Source organism: Arachis hypogaea, chromosome 4 (assembly GCF_003086295.3).
Source record: "Arachis hypogaea cultivar Tifrunner chromosome 4, arahy.Tifrunner.gnm2.J5K5, whole genome shotgun sequence".
NCBI classification, from domain to species: Eukaryota; Viridiplantae; Streptophyta; class Magnoliopsida; order Fabales; family Fabaceae; genus Arachis; species Arachis hypogaea.
The window spans coordinates 54,987,780-55,005,819 of NC_092039.1; the positions used below are offsets into that span (position 1 = coordinate 54,987,780).

Genomic DNA, 18,040 nt, shown 5'->3' on the forward strand with positions numbered 1-18,040 from the left:
TAAGTATGATGATTCTTGAACATAGCTACTTATTGAGTCTTGGCTGTGGCCCAAAGCACTCTGTCTTCCAGTATTACCACCGGATACATACATGCCATAGACACATAATTGGGTGAACCTTTTCAGATTGTGACTCAGCTTTGCTAGAGTCCCCAATTAGAGGTGTCCAGGGTTCTTAAGCACACTCTTTTTGCCTTGAATCACAACTTTATTTCTTTCTTTTCTCTCTTTTTTTCGTTTTCTTTTCCTTTTCTCTTTTTTTCGATTTTTTTTTTTTGCTTTTTCTTGCTTCAAGAATCATTGTAATGATTTTTCAGATCCTCAGTAACATGTCTCTTTTTTCATCATTCTTTCAAGAGCCAACATTCATGAACCACAAATTCAAGATACATATGCACTGTTTAAGCATACATTCAGAAAACAAAAATATTGCCACCACATCAAAATAATTAAACTGTTATAAAATTCAAAATTCATGCAATTCTTTTTCTTTTTTAATTAAGCACGTTTTTATTTAAGAGAGGTGATGGATTCATAGGACATTCATAACTTTAAGGCATAGACACTAAGACACTAATGATCACAAGACACAAACATAGATAAACATAAGCATAAAATTCGAAAAACAGAAGAATAAAGAACAAGGAAATCAAAGAACGGGTCCACCTTAGTGATGGCGGCTCTTTCTTCCTCTTGAAGATCCTATGGAGTGCTTGAGCTCCTCAATGTCTCTTCCTTGTCTTTGTTGCTCCTCCCTCATGATTATTTGATCTTCTCTAATTTCATGGAGGATGATGGAGTGTTCTTGGTGCTCCACCCTTAGTTGTCCCATGTTGGAACTCAATTCTCCTAGGGAGGTGTTTAGTTGCTCCCAATAGTTTTGTGGAGGAAAGTGCATCCCTTGAGGTATCTCAGGGATCTCATGATGAGTGGGATCTCTTGTGTGCTCCATCCTTTTCTTAGTGATGGGCTTGTCCTCCTCAATGGGGGTGTCTCCCTCTATGTCAACTCCAACTGAATAACAGAGGTGACAAATGAGATGAGGAAAGGCTAACCTTGCCAAGGTAGAGGACTTGTCCGCCACCTTATAGAGTTCTTGGGCTATAACCTCATGAATTTCTATTTCTTCTCCAATCATGATGCTATGGATCATGATAGCCCGGTCTATGGTAACTTCGGACCGGTTGCTAGTGGGAATGATTGAGCGTTGTACAAACTCTAACCATCCTCTAGCCACGGGTTTGAGGTCATGCCTTCTCAATTGAACCGGCTTTCCTCTTGAATCTCTCTTCCATTGGGCGCCCTCTTTACATATGACTGTGAGGACTTGGTCCAACCCTTGATCAAAGTTGACCGTTCTAGTGTAAGGATGTTCATCTCCTTGCATCATAGGCAAGTTGAACGCCACCCTCACACTCCCCGGACTAAAATCCAAGTATTTCCCCCGAACCATAGTAAGATAATTCTTTGGATTCGGGTTCACACTTTGGTCATGGTTCTTGGTGATCCATGCATTGGCATAGAACTCTTGAACCATCAAGATTCCGATTTGTTGAATGGGGTTGGTAAGAACTTCCCAACCTCTTCTTCGGATCTCATGTCGGATCTCCGGATATTCACCCTTTTTGAGTGAAAAAGGGACCTCGGGGATCACCTTCTTCAAGGCCACAACTTCATAGAAATGGTCTTGATGCACCCTTGAGATGAATCTCTCCATCTCCCATGACTCGGAGGTGGAAGCTTTTGCCTTCCCTTTCCTCTTTCTAGAGGTTTCTCCGGCCTTGGATGCCATAAATGGTTATGGAAAAACAAAAAGCAATGCTTTTACCACACCAAACTTAAAATGTTTGCTCGTCCTCGAGCAAAAGAAGAAAGAAGAGAGTAGAAGAAGAAGAAATGAGGGGAAAGGGAATGGCTTTAATCTTCGGCCAAGAAGGGGAGAAGTGGTGTGTATGTTGTGTGAAAATGAAGGAGTGAAGGGGGGTTTATATAGGAGAGGGGGAAGGGAGGGTTCGGCCATTTGAGGGTGGGTTTGGGAGGGAAAGTGGTTTGAATTTGAATGGTGAGGTAGGTGGGGTTTTATGAAGGATGGATGTGAGTGGTGAAGAGAAAGTTGGGATTTGATAGGTGAAGGGTTTTTTTGGGGAAAGGGTGTTGAGGTGATTGGTGAATGGGTGAAGAAGAGAGAGAGTGGTAGGGTAGGTGGGGATCCTGTGGGGTCCACAGATCCTGAGGTGTCAAGGAAAAGTCATCCCTGCACCAAATGGCATTCAAAATCACGTTTTGAGCCATTTCTGGCGTTAAACGCCGGGCTGGTGCCCATTTCTGGCGTTTAACGCCAGCTTCTTGCCCTTTCTGGCGTTTAACGCCAGTCTGGTGCCCCTTTTTGGCGTTAAACGCCCAGAATGGTGCCAGACTGGGCGTTAAACGCCCAATAGCTAACCTCACTGGCGTTTAAACGCCAGTGGGTGCGTCCTCCAGGGTGTGCTATTTTTCTTCCTGTTTTTCATTCTGTTTTTGCTTTTTTCATTGATTTTGTGACTTCTCATGATCATCAACCTACAAAAAACATAAAATAACAAAAGAAAATAGTTAATTATAAAACATTGGGTTGCCTCCCAACAAGCGCTTCTTTATTGTCATTAGCTTGACAGAGGACTCTCATGGAGCCTTACAGATTCTCAGGGCCGTATTGGAACCTCCCAACACCAAACTTAGAGTTTGAATGTGGGGGTTCAACACCAAACTTAGAGTTTGGTTGTGGCCTCCCAACACCAAACTTAGAGTTTGACTGTGGGGGCTCTGTTTGGCTCTGTTTTGAGAGAAGCTCTTCATGCTTCCTCTCCATGATGACAGAGGGATATCCTTGAGCCTTAAACACCAAGGATTCTTCATTCACTTGAATGATCAACTCTCCTCTATCAACATCAATCACAGCCTTTGCTGTGGCTAGGAAGGGTCTGCCAAGGATGATGGATTCATCCATGCACTTCCCAGTCTCTAGGACTATGAAATCAGTAGGGATGTAATGGTCTTCAACTTTAACCAGAACATCCTCTACAAGTCCATGGGCTTGTTTTCTTGAGTTGTCTGCCATCTCTAGTGAGATTTTTGCAGCTTGCACCTCAAAGATCCCTAGCTTCTCCATTACAGAGAGAGGCATGAGGTTTACACTTGACCCTAAGTCACACAAGGCCTTTTTGAAGGTCATGGTGCCTGTGGTACAAGGTATTGAAAACTTCCCAGGATCCTGTCTCTTTTGAGGCAGTTTCTGCCTAGACAAGTCATCCAGTTCTTTGGTGAGCAAAGGAGGTTCATCCTCCCAAGTTTCATTTCCAAATAACTTGTCATTCAACTTCATGATTGCTCCAAGGTATTTAGCAACTTGCTCCTCAGTGACATACTCATCCTCATCAGAGGAAGAATACTCATCAAAGCTCATGAATGGCAAAAGTAAGTCCAATGGAATCTCTATGGTCTCAGTTTGAGCCTCAGATTCCCATGGTTCCTCATTGGGGAACTCAGTGGAGGCCAGTGGACGTCCATTGAGGCCGTCCTCAGTGGCGTTCACTGCCTCTTCTCCTTCCCAAAATTCGGCCATGTTGATGGCCTTGCACTCTCCTTTTGGATTTTCTCCTGTGTTGCTTGGGAGAGTACTAGGAGGGAGTTCAGTAATTTTCTTGCTCAGCTGGCCCACTTGTCCTTCCAAATTTCTAATGGAGGACCTTGTTTCAGTCATGAAACTTTGAGTGGTTTTGATTAGATCAGAGACCATGGTTGCTAAGTCAGAGTTATTCTGCTTAGAACTCTCTGTCTGTTGCTGAGATGATGATGGAAAAGGCTTGCTATTGCTGAACCTGTTTCTTCCACCATTATTATTATTGAAACCTTGTTGAGGTCTCTGTTGATCCTTCCATGAAAGATTTGGATGATTCCTCCATGAAGGATTGTAGGTGTTTCCATAGGGTTCTCCCATGTAATTCACCTCTTCCATTGAAGGGTTCTCAGGATCATAAGCTTCTTCCTAAGATGAAGCTTCCTTAGTACTGCTTGGTGCATTTTGCATTCCAGACAGACTTTGAGAAATCATATTGACTTGTTGAGTCAATATTTTGTTCTGAGCCAATATGGCATTCAGAGTGTCAATCTCAAGAACTCCTTTCTTCTGACTAGTCCCATTGTTCACAGGATTTCTTTCAGAAGTGTACATGAATTGGTTATTTGCAACCATTTCAATCAGTTCTTGAGTCTCAGTAGGCATCTTCTTCAGATGAAGAGATCCTCCAGAAGAGCTATCCAAAGACATCTTGGACAGTTCAGAGAGACCATCATAGAAAATACCTATGATGCTCCATTCAGAAAGCATATCAGAAGGACACTTTCTGATTAATTGTTTGTATCTTTCCCAGGCTTCATAGAGGGATTCTCCTTCCTTCTGTCTGAAGGTTTGGACTTCCACTCTAAGCTTACTCAATTTTTGAGGTGGAAAGAACTTTGCCAAGAAGGCATTGACTAGCTTTTCCCAAGAGTCCAGGCTTTCTTTAGGTTGAGAATCCAACCATGTTCTAGCTCTGTCTCTTACAGCAAAAGGGAATAGCATAAGTCTGTAGACCTCAGGGTCAACCCCATTAGTCTTAACAGTGTCACAGATTTGCAAGAATTCAGCTAAAAACTGATGAGGATCTTCCAATGGAAGTCCATGGAACTTGCAATTCTGTTGCATTAGAGAAACTAATTGAGGCTTAAGCTCAAAGTTGTTTGCTCCAATGGCAGGGATAGAGATGCTTCTCCCATAGAAGTTGGGAGTAGGTGCAGTAAAGTCACCCAGCACCTTCCTTGCATTGTTGGCATTGTTGTTGTTTTCGGCTGCCATGTGTTCTTCTTCTTTGAAGAATTCGGTTAGGTGCTCTAAAGAGAGTTGTGCTTTGGCTTCTCTGAGCTTTCTCTTCAAGGTCCGTTCAGGTTCAGGATCAGCCTCAACAAGAATGCCTTTGTCTTTGCTCCTGCTCATAAGAAAGATAAGAGAACAAGAAAATGTGGAATCCTCTATGTCACAGTATAGAGATTCCTTTAGGTGTCAGAAGAAAAGAAGAGTAGAAGACAGAAGTAGAAAATTCGAACTTATCAAAGAAGATGGAGTTCGAATTTTGCATTAGGGGATAGTGTTAGTCCATAAATAGAAGGATGTGAGAAGGAGGGAAGTAATTTTCGAAAATTAAGTAAAAAAAATTGAAAACATTTTTGAAAAACATTACTTAATTTTCGAAAATGAAAGTGGAAAAGAAATCAAATGATTTTTGAAAAAGATTTTGAAATTAGAAATCAAGAAGATTTGATTGAAAAATTGTTTTGAAAAAGATGTGGTTAAGAAAATATGATTGGTTTTTAAAAAATGTGATTGAGAAGATATGATTTGAAAAACATTTTAAAAAGATTTGATTTTGACAATTAAAAACTTGGCTAACAAGAAAAGATATGATTCAAACATTAAACCTTTCTCAACAGAAAAGGCAACATACTTAAAATGTTGAATCAAATCATTAATTGATAGTAAGTATCTTAGAAAATGGAAAGAAATTGCTTTTGAAAAAGATTTGATTGAAAAATTGATTTGAAAAAAAGATTTGATTTTGAAAAAGTTTGAAAACTTGAAAAAAAATCTGATTTGAAAACAAAATCTTCCCCCTTTAGCCATCCTGGCGTTAAACGCCCAGAATGGTGCACATTCTGGCGTTTAACGCCCAAAACACTACCTTTTTGGGCGTTAAACGCCCAACCAGGTACCCTGGCTGGCGTTTAAACGCCAGTCTGTCCTTCTTCACTGGGCGTTTTGAACGCCCAGCTTTTTCTGTACAATTCCTCTGCTGTATGTTCTGAATCTTCAATTCTCCTTATTATTGACTTGAGAAGACACAAATTAAAAATATTTTTGGATTTTTAATAATAAGGAAAAATCAAAATGCAACAAGAATCAAATAACAATGCATGCAAGACACCAAACTTAGCAGTTTGTATACTACTGACACTAACAAAATGAAAATGCAAATGAGACACACAAGACACTCAAGTCAATAGAATTCAAAGATTAGAGCAAGTAAATCATCAAGAACATCTTGAAGATTACCAAGATACATGAATGAATGCATGCAATTGACACCAAACTTAAGATGAGACACTAGACTTAAACAAGAAATTTTTGGATTTTATGATTTTGTAATTTTTTTGTGCTTTTCGAAAATTAAGTGGAAAAAGATATCAAAATTCTTAATGAGAATTCCAGGAATCAGTGCAATGCTAGTCTAAGACTCCGGTCCAGGAATTAGACATGGCTTCACAGCCAGCCAAGCTTTCAAAGAAAGCTTCGGTCCAAAACACTAGACATGGCCAAAGGCCAGCCAAGCCTTAGCAGATCACAGCTCCAAAAGCAAAATTGATAAAAATCAACAAGCTCTTGTGATGATAAGTTGAAACCTCGGTCCAATGAGATTAGACATGGCTTCTCAGCCAGCCAGACTTCAACAAATCATCATGAAACTCTAGAATTCATCTTCAAGAATTTCGAAAAAAAATAAATACCTAATCTAAGCAACAAGATGAACCGTCAGTTGTCCAAACTAGAACAATCCCCGGCAACGGCGCCAAAAACTTGGTGTTGTTGCCGGATCTTGGCACTGATGTTACCAAAAGCTTGCTCAAAACTTGAACAATCCCCGGCAACGGCGCCAAAAACTTGGTGCGCGAAATTGTGAACAATACTTTTCACAACTCTCATAATCCCCGGTCATGAACCCCAAAAACTTTGGTGTTCAATACCATGGCATTACACAACTTCGCACAACTAACCAGCAAGTGCACTGGGTCGTCCAAGTAATAAACCTTACGCGAGTAAGGGTCGATCCCACGGAGATTGTTAGTATTGAAGCAAGCTATGGTCATCTTGTAAATCTTAGTCAGGCAAACTCAATTGGTAATGGTGATGAACGAAAATAACAAAAAGGTAAAGATAGAGATACTTATGTAATTCATTGGTAGGAACTTCAGATAAGCACATGAAGATGCCTTCCGTTCCGTCTCTCTGCTTTCCTACTGTCTTCATCCAATCCTTCTTATTCCTTTCCATGGCAAGCTTGTGTAGGGTTTCACCGTTGTCAATGGCTACCTCCCATCCTCTCAGTGAAAACGATTGCATATGCTCTGTCACAGCACGCGGAATTCAGCTGTCGGTTCTCGGTCAGGCCGGAATAGAATCCATCGATTCTTTTGCGTCTGTCACTAACGCTCCGCCCGCTAGGAGTTTGAAGCACGTCACAGTCATTCAATCATTGAATCCTACTCAGAATACCACAGACAAGGGTAGACCTTCCGGATTCTCTTGAATGCCGCCATCAGTTCTTGCCTATACCACGAAGATTCCGGTTAAAGAATCCAAGAGATATTCACTAGAGCCTTGGTTGCTTGTAGAACAAAAGTGGTTGTCAGTCACCTTGTTCATGGGTGAGAATGATGATGAGTGTCACGAATCATCACATTCATCAAGTTGAAGAACAAGTGATATCTTAGAACAAGAACAAGTGGAATTGATGGAAGAACAATAGTAATTGCATTAATACTCGAGGTACAGCAGAGCTCCACACCTTAATCTATGGTGTGTAGAAACTCCACCGTTGAAAATACATAAGAACAAGGTCTAGGCATGGCCGTGAGGCCAGCCTCCCAATGATCTAAGAACTAGACATCCAAAGATGATCTAGAGATCTAAAGTGATCAAAAGATTTTTTTTAATACAATAGTAAAAGGTCCTACTTATAGAAAACTAGTAGCCTAGGGTGTACAGAGATGAGTAAAAGACATAAAAATCCACTTCCGGGCCCACTTGGTGTGTGCTTGGGCTGAGCAATGAAGCATTTTCGTGTAGAGACTCTTCTTGGAGTTAAACGCCAGCTTTAGTGCCAGTTTGGGCGTTTAACTCCCATTTGGGTGCCAGTTCCGGCGTTTAACGCTGGAAATCTTGAAGGTGACTTTGAATGCCGGTTTGGGCCATCAAATCTTGGGCAAAGTATGGACTATCATATATTGCTGGAAAGCCCAGGATGTCTACTTTCCAACGCCGTTGAGAGCGCGCCAATTGGGCTTCTGTAGCTCCAGAAAATTCACTTTGAGTGCAGGGAGGTCAGAATCCAACAGCATCTGCAGTCCTTTTTAGTCTCTGAATCAGATTTTTGCTCAGGTCCCTCAATTTCAGCCAGAAAATACCTGAAATCACAGAAAAACACACAAACTCATAGTAAAGTCCAGAAAAGTGAATTTTAACTAAAAACTAATAAAAATATACTATAAACTAACTAGATCATACTAAAAACATACTAAAAATAATGCCAAAAAGCATACAAATTATCCACTCATCATTGAGCAACTTGCTCTCCAGTTACATCTTCATCCTCTTTAGAGGAAGAATAGTCTTCAGAGCTCATGAATGGCAGAAGGAGGTTTAATGGAATCTCTATGGTCTCTATATAAGCCTCAGATTCCTTTGGGTACTCAATAGGGAACTCCTTCTTGGTTGGGAGACGTCCCATGAGGTCTTCCACATTTGGATTCATGTCCTCTCCTTCCTCATTGCATTCGGCCATATTGACTATATCAATGGCCTTGCACTCTCTCTTTGGATTCTCTTCTGTATTGCTTGGGAGAGTACTAGGAGGAGATTCAGTTATTTTCTTACTCAGTGGCCCACTTGTGCCTCCAGATTTCTGATGGAGGACCTTGTTTCACTCATGAAACTTAAAGTGGCCTTAGACAGATCAGAGACTAAATTTGCTAAGTTAGAGGTACTCTGTTCATAATTCTCTGTCTGTTGTTGAGCCTATTTTTTCCACCATTATTAAAGCCTTGTTGAGGCTTTTGTTGATCCTTCCATGAGAAATTTGGATGATTTCTCTATGATAAATTATAGGTGTTTCCATAAGGTTCACCCATATAATTTACCTTTGCCATTGCAGGGTTCTTAGGATCATAAGCTTCTTCTTCAGAAGATGCCTCTTTAGTACTGTTGGATGCATTTTGCCATCCATTTAGATTTTGAGAAATCATGTTGACTTGCTGAGTCAACATTTTGTTCTGAGCCAATATGGCATTCAGAGCATCAATTTCAAGAACTCATTTCCTTTGAGGCGTCCCATTATTCACAGAAATCCTCTCAGAAATGTACATGAACTGGTTATTTACAACCATGTCAATAAGTTCTTGAGCTTCTATAGGCGTTTTCTTTAGGTGAATGGATCCACCTGCAGAATGGTCCAGTGACATCTTAGAGAACTTAGATAGACCATAATAGAATATATCTATCATGGTCCATTCTGAAAACATGTCAGAAGGACATCTTTTGGTCATCTGCTTGTATCTTACCCAAGCTTCATAGAGGGATTCACCATCTTTTTGTTTGAAGGTCTGAACATCCACTCTAAGCTTGCTCAGCTTTTAAGGAGGAAAGAACTTAGCCAAGAAGGTCGTGACCAGCTTATCCCAAGAGTCTAGGCTATCTTTAGGTTGAGAGTCCAACCATGCTCTAGCTCTGTCTCTTACAGCAAAAGGGAAAAGCATGAGCCTGTAGACTTCAGGATCTACTCCATTTGTCTTTACAGTCTCACAGATCTGCAAGAACTCAATTAAAAATTGATAGGGATCGTCTGATGGAAGTCCATGAAACTTGCAGTTTTGTTGCATTAGAGCAACTAGTTGAGGTTTCAGCTCAAAATTGTTTGCCCCAATGGTAGGGGTTGAGATGCTTCTTCCATCAAACTTGTAAATAGGTGTAGTATAATCGCCAAGCATCCTCCTTTCATTATTGTTGTTAGGTTCGACTGCCATCTCCTTCTCTTGTTTGAAAATTTCAGTAAGGTTGTCACTGGATTGTTGTAAACTGGCTTCTCTTAGTTTCCTCTTCAGAGTCCTTTCAGGTTCAGGGTCAGCTTCAACAAGAATGCCTTTTTCCTTGTTCCTGCTCATATGAAAGATAAGAGAACAAGAAAAGAAGAGAAGAGGAATCCTCTATGTCACAGTAAAGAGGTTCCTTATTATTAGTAGAAGAAGAAAGGGAATAAAGAAAGGAAAATCCAAACAGAAGGGTGAGGATAGGGGTAGTGAGTTGAGATGAAGAGAGGTGAAGAGAAGTGTTAGTAAATAAATAAATAAATAGAGGAAGATGAGAGAGAGAATTCGAAAATTAATTTTTGAAAAGTAGTTAATGATTTTCGAAAATTAATGGTGAAATAGAATTAAAATTAAAATTTAAAACAATTAGTTAATTTAAAAAGAATTTTAAAAAAGGGATGAGATATTTTCGAAAAGTAGAGAGAGAAAAGTAGTTAGGTGGTTTTGAAAGAGATAAGAAACAAAAAAGAAGTTAATTAGTTAATTGAAAAAGATATTAAAATTAAATTTGGAAAGATAAGAAGATAAGAAGTTAGATAAGATATTTTGAAAAAGATATGATATAAAAGATATGATAAAAAGATATGGTAAAAGGATATGGTTGAAAAAGATTTAATTTTTAAAATTAAAATAATGACTTAACTAACAAGAAACTAAAAGATATGATTTTAGAATTTAAAGATTGAACCTTTTTTAACAAGAAAGTAACAAACTTCAAATTTTTGAATCAATCATATTAATTGTTAGCATAATTTTTCGAAAATAAAGATAAAATTAAGAAAAAGATTTTTGAAAAATAATTTAAAAAATAAATTTCAAAAATTAATAAAAAAATGAAAAAGATTTGATTTTTGAAGAAGTTTTGAAAAGATAAGATTTTTAAAATTTGAAAATTTGACTTGACTTACAAGAAACAACTAATTTTAAAAATTTTTGACTAAGTCAACCCAAATTTTCGAAATTTTGAGAGAAAAAAGGAAAAGATATTTTTTATTTTTGAATTTTTAATTATGAAAGAGAAAAACACAAATATGACCCAAAACATGAAAATTTTGGATCAAAACCAATGATGCATGCAAGAACACTATGAATGTCAAGATGAACACCAAGAACACTTTGAAGATCATGATGAACATCAAGAACATATTTTTGAAAAATTTTTGATGCAAAGAAAACATGCAAGACACCAAACATAGAAATCTTTAATGCTTGGACAATATGAATGCAAGAATGCACATGAAAAACAATAAAAGACACAAAACAAGAAAACATCAAGATCAAACAAGAAGACTTACCAAGAACAACTTGAAGATCATGAAGAACACTATAAATGCATGAATTTTCAAAACATGCAAGAAAAACTTTTTAAAGCATGCAGTTGACACCAAACTTATAAATTGACTCAAGACTCAAACAAGAAACACAAAATATTTTTGGTTTTTATGATTTTATGATTTTTTTGAATTTTCTTTTATATTTTTTGAAAAACATATAGGAAAAATAAAGTAATGAATCCAAAGTCCTCAATCAAAATCCTATGAATTAGCCCTGGCTTAATAGGTAGCCAAGCTAAAACATGTTATATGAAACTCTAGGATTCATTCTTGAAAACTCTGAAAATTTTCGAAAACAGGTGAGAAATTTTGAAAAATATTTTTGAAAACTTTTTGAAAAGAAAATTACCTAATCTGAGCAACAAAATGAACCGTTAGTTGTCCATACTCGAACAATCCCTGACAACGGCGCCAAAAACATGGTGCACGAAATTGTGATCATCAACAATGGCAACAAAAACTTGGTAGTGATGACATGTCACCATGTCATGTTTTTCTATGCTTTTTCATACAAGAAATTGATGATTTGTGCTTAAATATTGAATGTTTTTGTGCTTAAATGATATATTTTCTTGATTTTTTAATTTTATAAATCTTGTAGGAAATAAGAAGAAAAAGAAGCAAAGAAGCACAAAATAAGCTAAAAAGGAGAAAAAAAGAGCTTTGGGGAACACTTTGAAGTTGGAGCGCACTTTGGATCCTTAAGCCACGCTTTTAAAAGCGTGGCCCGTGATGAAATCAAAGAAGAAAGCAACCAGCACACACACTGCTCCGCTCTAGGCAAGAGCAGAGCATTATCGTGATGCAAAAAGTGAGGTTGGAAGCAAATTTTCGCTAAGTTAAATTTGGGGCGCTCATAGCATGACCATGCCTCCTTCAACGGGCTATAACTTGAGCTATAGACGTTCGATTGATGTGCTTTCAGTTGCGTTAGAAAGCTGACGTCCAAAGCTTTCCAACGATATATAGCAATCCATATTTGGCGTACAATTGAGGCATGAGTAAAAGACATCTTTAAGGGCCAAAAATAAGTGAAAATAAACCAAAGTGCTTCCACCAAGGCTCGAAGAGGGAGACACAAGGAAACCAACGAAGTAGCGCTCTCAAGGAGAGCACAGTGCTCTCTTGGAGAGCATTGTCGTGCTCTCACCCAAAGAAAATGCAAGAAAATTGGCGTGGAGTGCTTTCACCAAGGCTTGAACCGGGTACCCCCCCTTGGAAGCTCCACTGCCCTACTCTCCACAAGGGCAGGGCAATCCCCTAGTGCCTCTTCAAGCCTTGGCACGCAAATTGGATACCCACACAAAGCTTCACTGCTCTGCTCTCCACAAAAGCAGAGCAGCCTCCTGGGAGCAACATGGGCCAAATTCAACTAAAATTCCATTTAAATTCAATCCCTCTCCAAATTGAATCAAGGCCAACCAAACCCATTTCTCCTCAAATCCAAAGCAAGCAACGCCTACATCATCGCCTAAATTGTAATTTGTTTTAATTTCATTTTCATTTTCACTTTGTAATGCCTATATAAAGGCATCAATTCCATCTCACTAAGAAAAGAGAGGAGGCTAGCTCCACTAGGGAGCATTAGGAGTAGTAGTAGAGAGCTCTCTCTCTTAGTTTTTTTTCTTTCTGTCTTGAATTTGGAGTGAAATTGGAGGAATTTTGTTTCTTTCTCACTTTGAGAATTCTCTTTGTTTGATTTCTGCATAATTCTAAGAAATTGAGGATTGAATTTGAGTTTTCATTTGCTACTTCCATTCTTCTTTCTTCTACAAACTTGTTTTCTATTGGATCAAGGAAGGAAGTGAGATCTAGACTTGTTCTCTAGTCTCATCCAACCCCTGAGATCTTCAACTTTCCTTTAGCTATTGCAATTGAGCTGCATTTTACTTCCTGTTTGGTTCCTCAATTCAGTTTACATTAAGCTTGCTGCAAATCTCATTTACATTTCCTGCACAATTCTAATTCCTCTAAAATTGCTCTAAGTTTCAATTCACTGCAATTTTGCTTCTCTGTTTACATTGCTCCCAATTTACTTTCCTGCAATTTAAGCTTGCTACAAGAGTTTTGAGTTCTGATCTATTGCTCTATTTAATTTTCAGCACCCCAGCCCCTTTACTTTTCATGCAATTTACATTTCTTGGAATTTAAGTTTCAGCTCTTTTACTTTCTTGCTCTTTAAGTTTCAGCAATTTAATTCTTCTGCACCTTTAATTCACTGCAATTTTACTTTCTGTTGATCACCTTCACACAATTCACTCAATGTTATCTTGACTAAACTAATCACCCACTAAAGTTGCTTGATCCATCAATCCTCATGGGATCGACCTCACTCTAAGTGAGTTTTACTACTTGATGCGACCCGGTATACTTGCCGGTTAGATCTATGTGTTTGGAAATTCATTTTTCCACAAAAACACCATCAAGTTTTTGGCGCCGTTGCTGGGGATTGAAATAGATTGACAATGATTAAGTGAAGTGGAGGTCTAGATCAAGCACTTTTTCTTTTCTGTTTCTTTAATTTTTAATTAACCCACTAACTGTTTGAATTTTTTGCTTAAGCTAACTAAAACTTTACTCTAGCAATAGATTGAAGTGTCATTGGTTTTGTGTGTTCCTTGTGTTTTGTTTATATGACAGATACAAGAAGAGCTATACCCACCTTTCATGAACAAGACGAACGAACCATCAGTTGATTAAGAAGAGCTGAAAGAGGGAAAAACATTGTTGGAGAGGAGGAGTCAGAAGAAAAATTTCAAGACATAGAGGAACGACAACATTCCTGGAGAGAACGAGAAATCCTTTTCCAAGAGACAGATGAGCAATTGGAGAACACAGAGAAACGCTTAGAACTACTAAGCAAGAAAAATGAAGACTAATTGATGGATGTGAAGGAGAAAGTGGAAGAGCAAGATGAAGAGGCCACTGTATCAAGTGAAATTGCAAAGAAGGAAGAGGTGGTGGAAACATTTGAACCTAAAACTGCACTTGAGATGACAAGAGAACCTGAACACTCACAACCTCCTCAAACTCCCCTAGACCAAAGATGCTCAACACTGATCGAAAAATATGAAGAGGAGATGAAGAAATATTGGGAAGATCAACAAACCTCCTCAATGAAAAAGCTATTAAGTCAAATGTTGAGTGCAAGGGAGGAAGTGGAAGAGCAAGAAAGTGAGGAAGACACTCAAGAGAAGTCACACTCAACTGAAGTAAAGAAGTACAAAGAGGAAGGGCTCATGAAACAACCAATTCAAAAAGCTTTTGATGAGGAGAAAAAACTAATAAACACACAGCAACCAAGTCTTGAATACAAAGGAGTGAAGGCAACTAACAAGAGCACCAATCATGTCCCTGGTCTAGCAAGCAAGTTCAATCAAGCCATGTACAAAAGGAAGCTTGCTGAAGAGAGGCCAAGACAAGGGACACTAGCTGAAACTTCTCCCCCCTTGAGGTCATTCCTCTTAACAAATTGGAAGAAGAGGAAGAAAGTGAAGAACAGGTAGACAGTAGGTACATTTCTTCTCCTTGCTTTGTTTAAATTTCAATAAATTGGCATATGATTACATTCTAAGTTTGGTGTTGCCTTGCAACAAATTATTTTCAATTTTTTTGGATGATTACATTAAATCAAAAATGAAAGTGACACACCAAGATTCTAAGTTTGGTGTGCCACTTATTTTCTATGCAAATCATTCAAGCAATACTACTTGTCTGCATAATCATAATGCCTCTGCAGTTTTATTTTTCTTTTAATTTGATACTTTCTCATTCTACTTGCTTTAGTCATTTTGCTGTTTTTAAATGCTTTCATTTAGTTTGCTTATTAACTGTTTTTGTTAATACATCACCAAGACATCCTTATTCATGACAGACTCTTCATTTGGTGATTGTATTTAACAAATAACAGTTTCTTTTGTTTAGTTTTAGTTCAAATAAATTGACATATGGTTGCATTCTATGTTTGGTGTTGCTATGCAACAAAATTTGGTTCCAATGCTTACTAGATACTTGCATTAATTTCAAGTGAAAGTGTCACACTAAGTTTGGTGTGCCACTTATCTTTTATGCAATGTATTGTGCTCACCTTCTTATGTTTGCAATCAAAATGTCTTTGTCTCTGGTGCCTTGATTATTATCTTTCATTTTTCTTGCTTAAAACACATGTGCTACTAACATTTCATTGTGTAAGAGATTCATGATCCATCTTAGCCCCATAGACATTGTTTTAATCGTTGCTCGAGGATGAGCAAGCATTCTGAGTTTGGCAAGGGAAAGAGGAAGAATAGAGGAAAAAGGACAACAATAATGAAGATGAACTACAAGGTTGTAGAGTTCCTTTTCTTCTCATTTGTTTCCAGTACTTAAATTGCATGATTTTCTTCATCTTTTCTGTTTACTTGTGTGTATGAATAAAGCATAGCTTGAATCTTGAGTTGTAACATGTTGCTATGGCATTATGACTACCAACTTGAGTTTTGTGAATTCAAAAGCAGTAAAATATCATAATCATAAACAGACAAGGAATTAAAGAAGATTTTAGCATGTGCATACAAGTATTGGAAAGCTAGTATGATTAATTGTTGCTCAATTGCATTGGATTTTATTTAATTGAAGTTTTTATCTAGGACATTTTATGAAATCTTTTGAAATCATGAAAACCTTGAAGAAGCAAATACAATTAAAGCAAGAAAAGAAAAAGGGAAAGAATGAGAAAGCTGAAGGCTCTGAGTACCAATGGCAATTTATTTGCTAAGTGCTTGTGGTGTTTATATATCAAGCCAAATGCTTGAAAACAAAACACTTAGAAGTCAAGGCTAGGCTCAAGTGCAAAAGCACCCCCTCAAAGCTCAAGGCTCTAAGCATCAATGATTAGAGAGTCAAGAAAAGAAAAGAAAAATGAGCTTAATGAAGTCCTCTAATTAAATGCTTGTGGTGCTTATGTATCAAGTGGTAATACTTGAAAATAAAGCATTTAGAAGTCGTAGCTTTGTTATCAACTCATGGGGCAAAGCACCCAAAAGGAGAAGCTAATAAAAAAAATCAAAAGCTTGTTTCAAGGAAGAAATATAAGGAAAAGATTTCATAAAATGAGCTAGATAGAAGCATCAATCATTTACATTTCTATTGTGATTGTAGCATGCATAGAAACTAGCCTACCATGAACATTAATTTGCTATTCTTCTCACCTTGGATTGTCAATCTTTAATGCATGATTCTTTTCTTGCTTGGGGACAAGCAAGGTTTAAGTTTGGTGTTGTGATGACATGTCACCATGTCATGTTTTTCTATGCTTTTTCATACAAGAAATTGATGATTTGTGCTTAAATATTGAATACTTTTATGCTTAAATGATATATTTTCTTGATTTTTTAATTTTATAAATCTTGTAGGAAATAAGAAGAAAAAGAAGTAAAGAAGCACAAAATAAGCTAAAAAGGAGAAAAAAAGAGCTTTGGGGAACACTTTGAAGTTGAAGCACACTTTGGAGCCTTAAGCCACGCTTTTAAAAGCGTGGCCCATGATCAAATCAAAGAAGAAAGCAACCAGCACACACACTGCTCCGCTCTTGGCAAGGGCAGAGCATTATCGTGATGCAAAAAGTGAGGTTGGAAGCAAATTTCGCTAAGTTAAATTTGGGGCGCTCACAACATGACCATGCCTCCTTCAAAGGGCTATAACTTGAGCTACAGATGTCCGATTGATGTGCTTTTAGTTGCGTTAGAAAGCTGATGTCCAGAGCTTTTCAACGATATATAGCAATCCATATTTGGCATAAAATTGAGGCATGAGTGAAAGAAATCTTTAAGGGTAAAAAATAAGCGAAAATAAACCAAAGTGCTTCCACCAAGGCTCGAAGAGGGAGACACAAGGAAACCAAGGAAGTAGCGCTCTAAAGGAGAGCAGAGTCCTCTCTTGGAGAGCATTGTCGTGCTCTCACCCAAAGAAAATGCAAGAAAATTGGTGTGGACTGCTTTCACTAAGGCTTGAATCGGGTACGTCCCCTTGGAAGCTCCAATGCCCCGCTCTCCACAAGGGCAGGGCAATCCCCTAGTACCTCTTCAAGCCTTGGCACGCAAATTGGATACCCACACAAAGCTTTACTACTCTGCTCTCCACAAGAGCAGAGCAGCCTCCTGGGAGCAACATGGGCCAAAATTCAACTAAAATTCCATTTAAATTTAATCCCTCTCCAAATTGAATCAAGGCCAACCAAACCCATTTCTCCTCAAATCCAAAGCAAGCAAAGCCCACATCATCACTCAAAGGCACATGGATCAATTAGATTAGGATTTTCATTTTAATTGTAATTTGTTTTAATTTCATTTTCATTTTCACTTTGTAAAGCCTATATAAAGGCATCAATTCCGTCTCACTAAGAAAAGAGGGGAGGCTAGCTCCACTAGGGAGCATTAGGAGTAGTAGTAGAGAGCTCTCTCTCTTAGTTTTTTTCTTCTTTCTGTCTTGAATTTGGAGTGAGATTGGAGGAATTATGTTTCATTCTCACTTTGAGAATTCTCTTTATTTACTTTCTGCATAATTCTAAGAAATTGAGGATTGAATTTGAGTTTTCATTTGCTACTTTCATTCTTCTTTCTTCTGCAAACTTGTTTTCTGTTAGATCAAGGAAGGGAGTGAGATCTAGACTTATTCTCCAGTCTTATCCAACCCTTGAGATCTTCAACTTTCCTTTAGCTATTGCAATTGAGCTGTATTTTACTTTCTGTTTGGTTCCTCAATTCAGTTTAAATTAAGCTTGCTGCAAATCTCATTTA

The 18,040-nt window shown here is 38.0% G+C and overlaps 1 non-coding gene across 1 annotated transcript; it reads left to right on the plus strand.

The window, feature by feature from the left end:
- The first annotated feature begins 4,360 nt into the window (after positions 1-4,360).
- On the plus strand, positions 4,361-4,468 carry LOC112799480 (small nucleolar RNA R71). The gene has a single exon (XR_003201059.1). It is a non-coding gene; the product is annotated as a small nucleolar RNA R71 (small nucleolar RNA).
- The last annotated feature ends 13,572 nt before the right edge of the window (positions 4,469-18,040 follow it).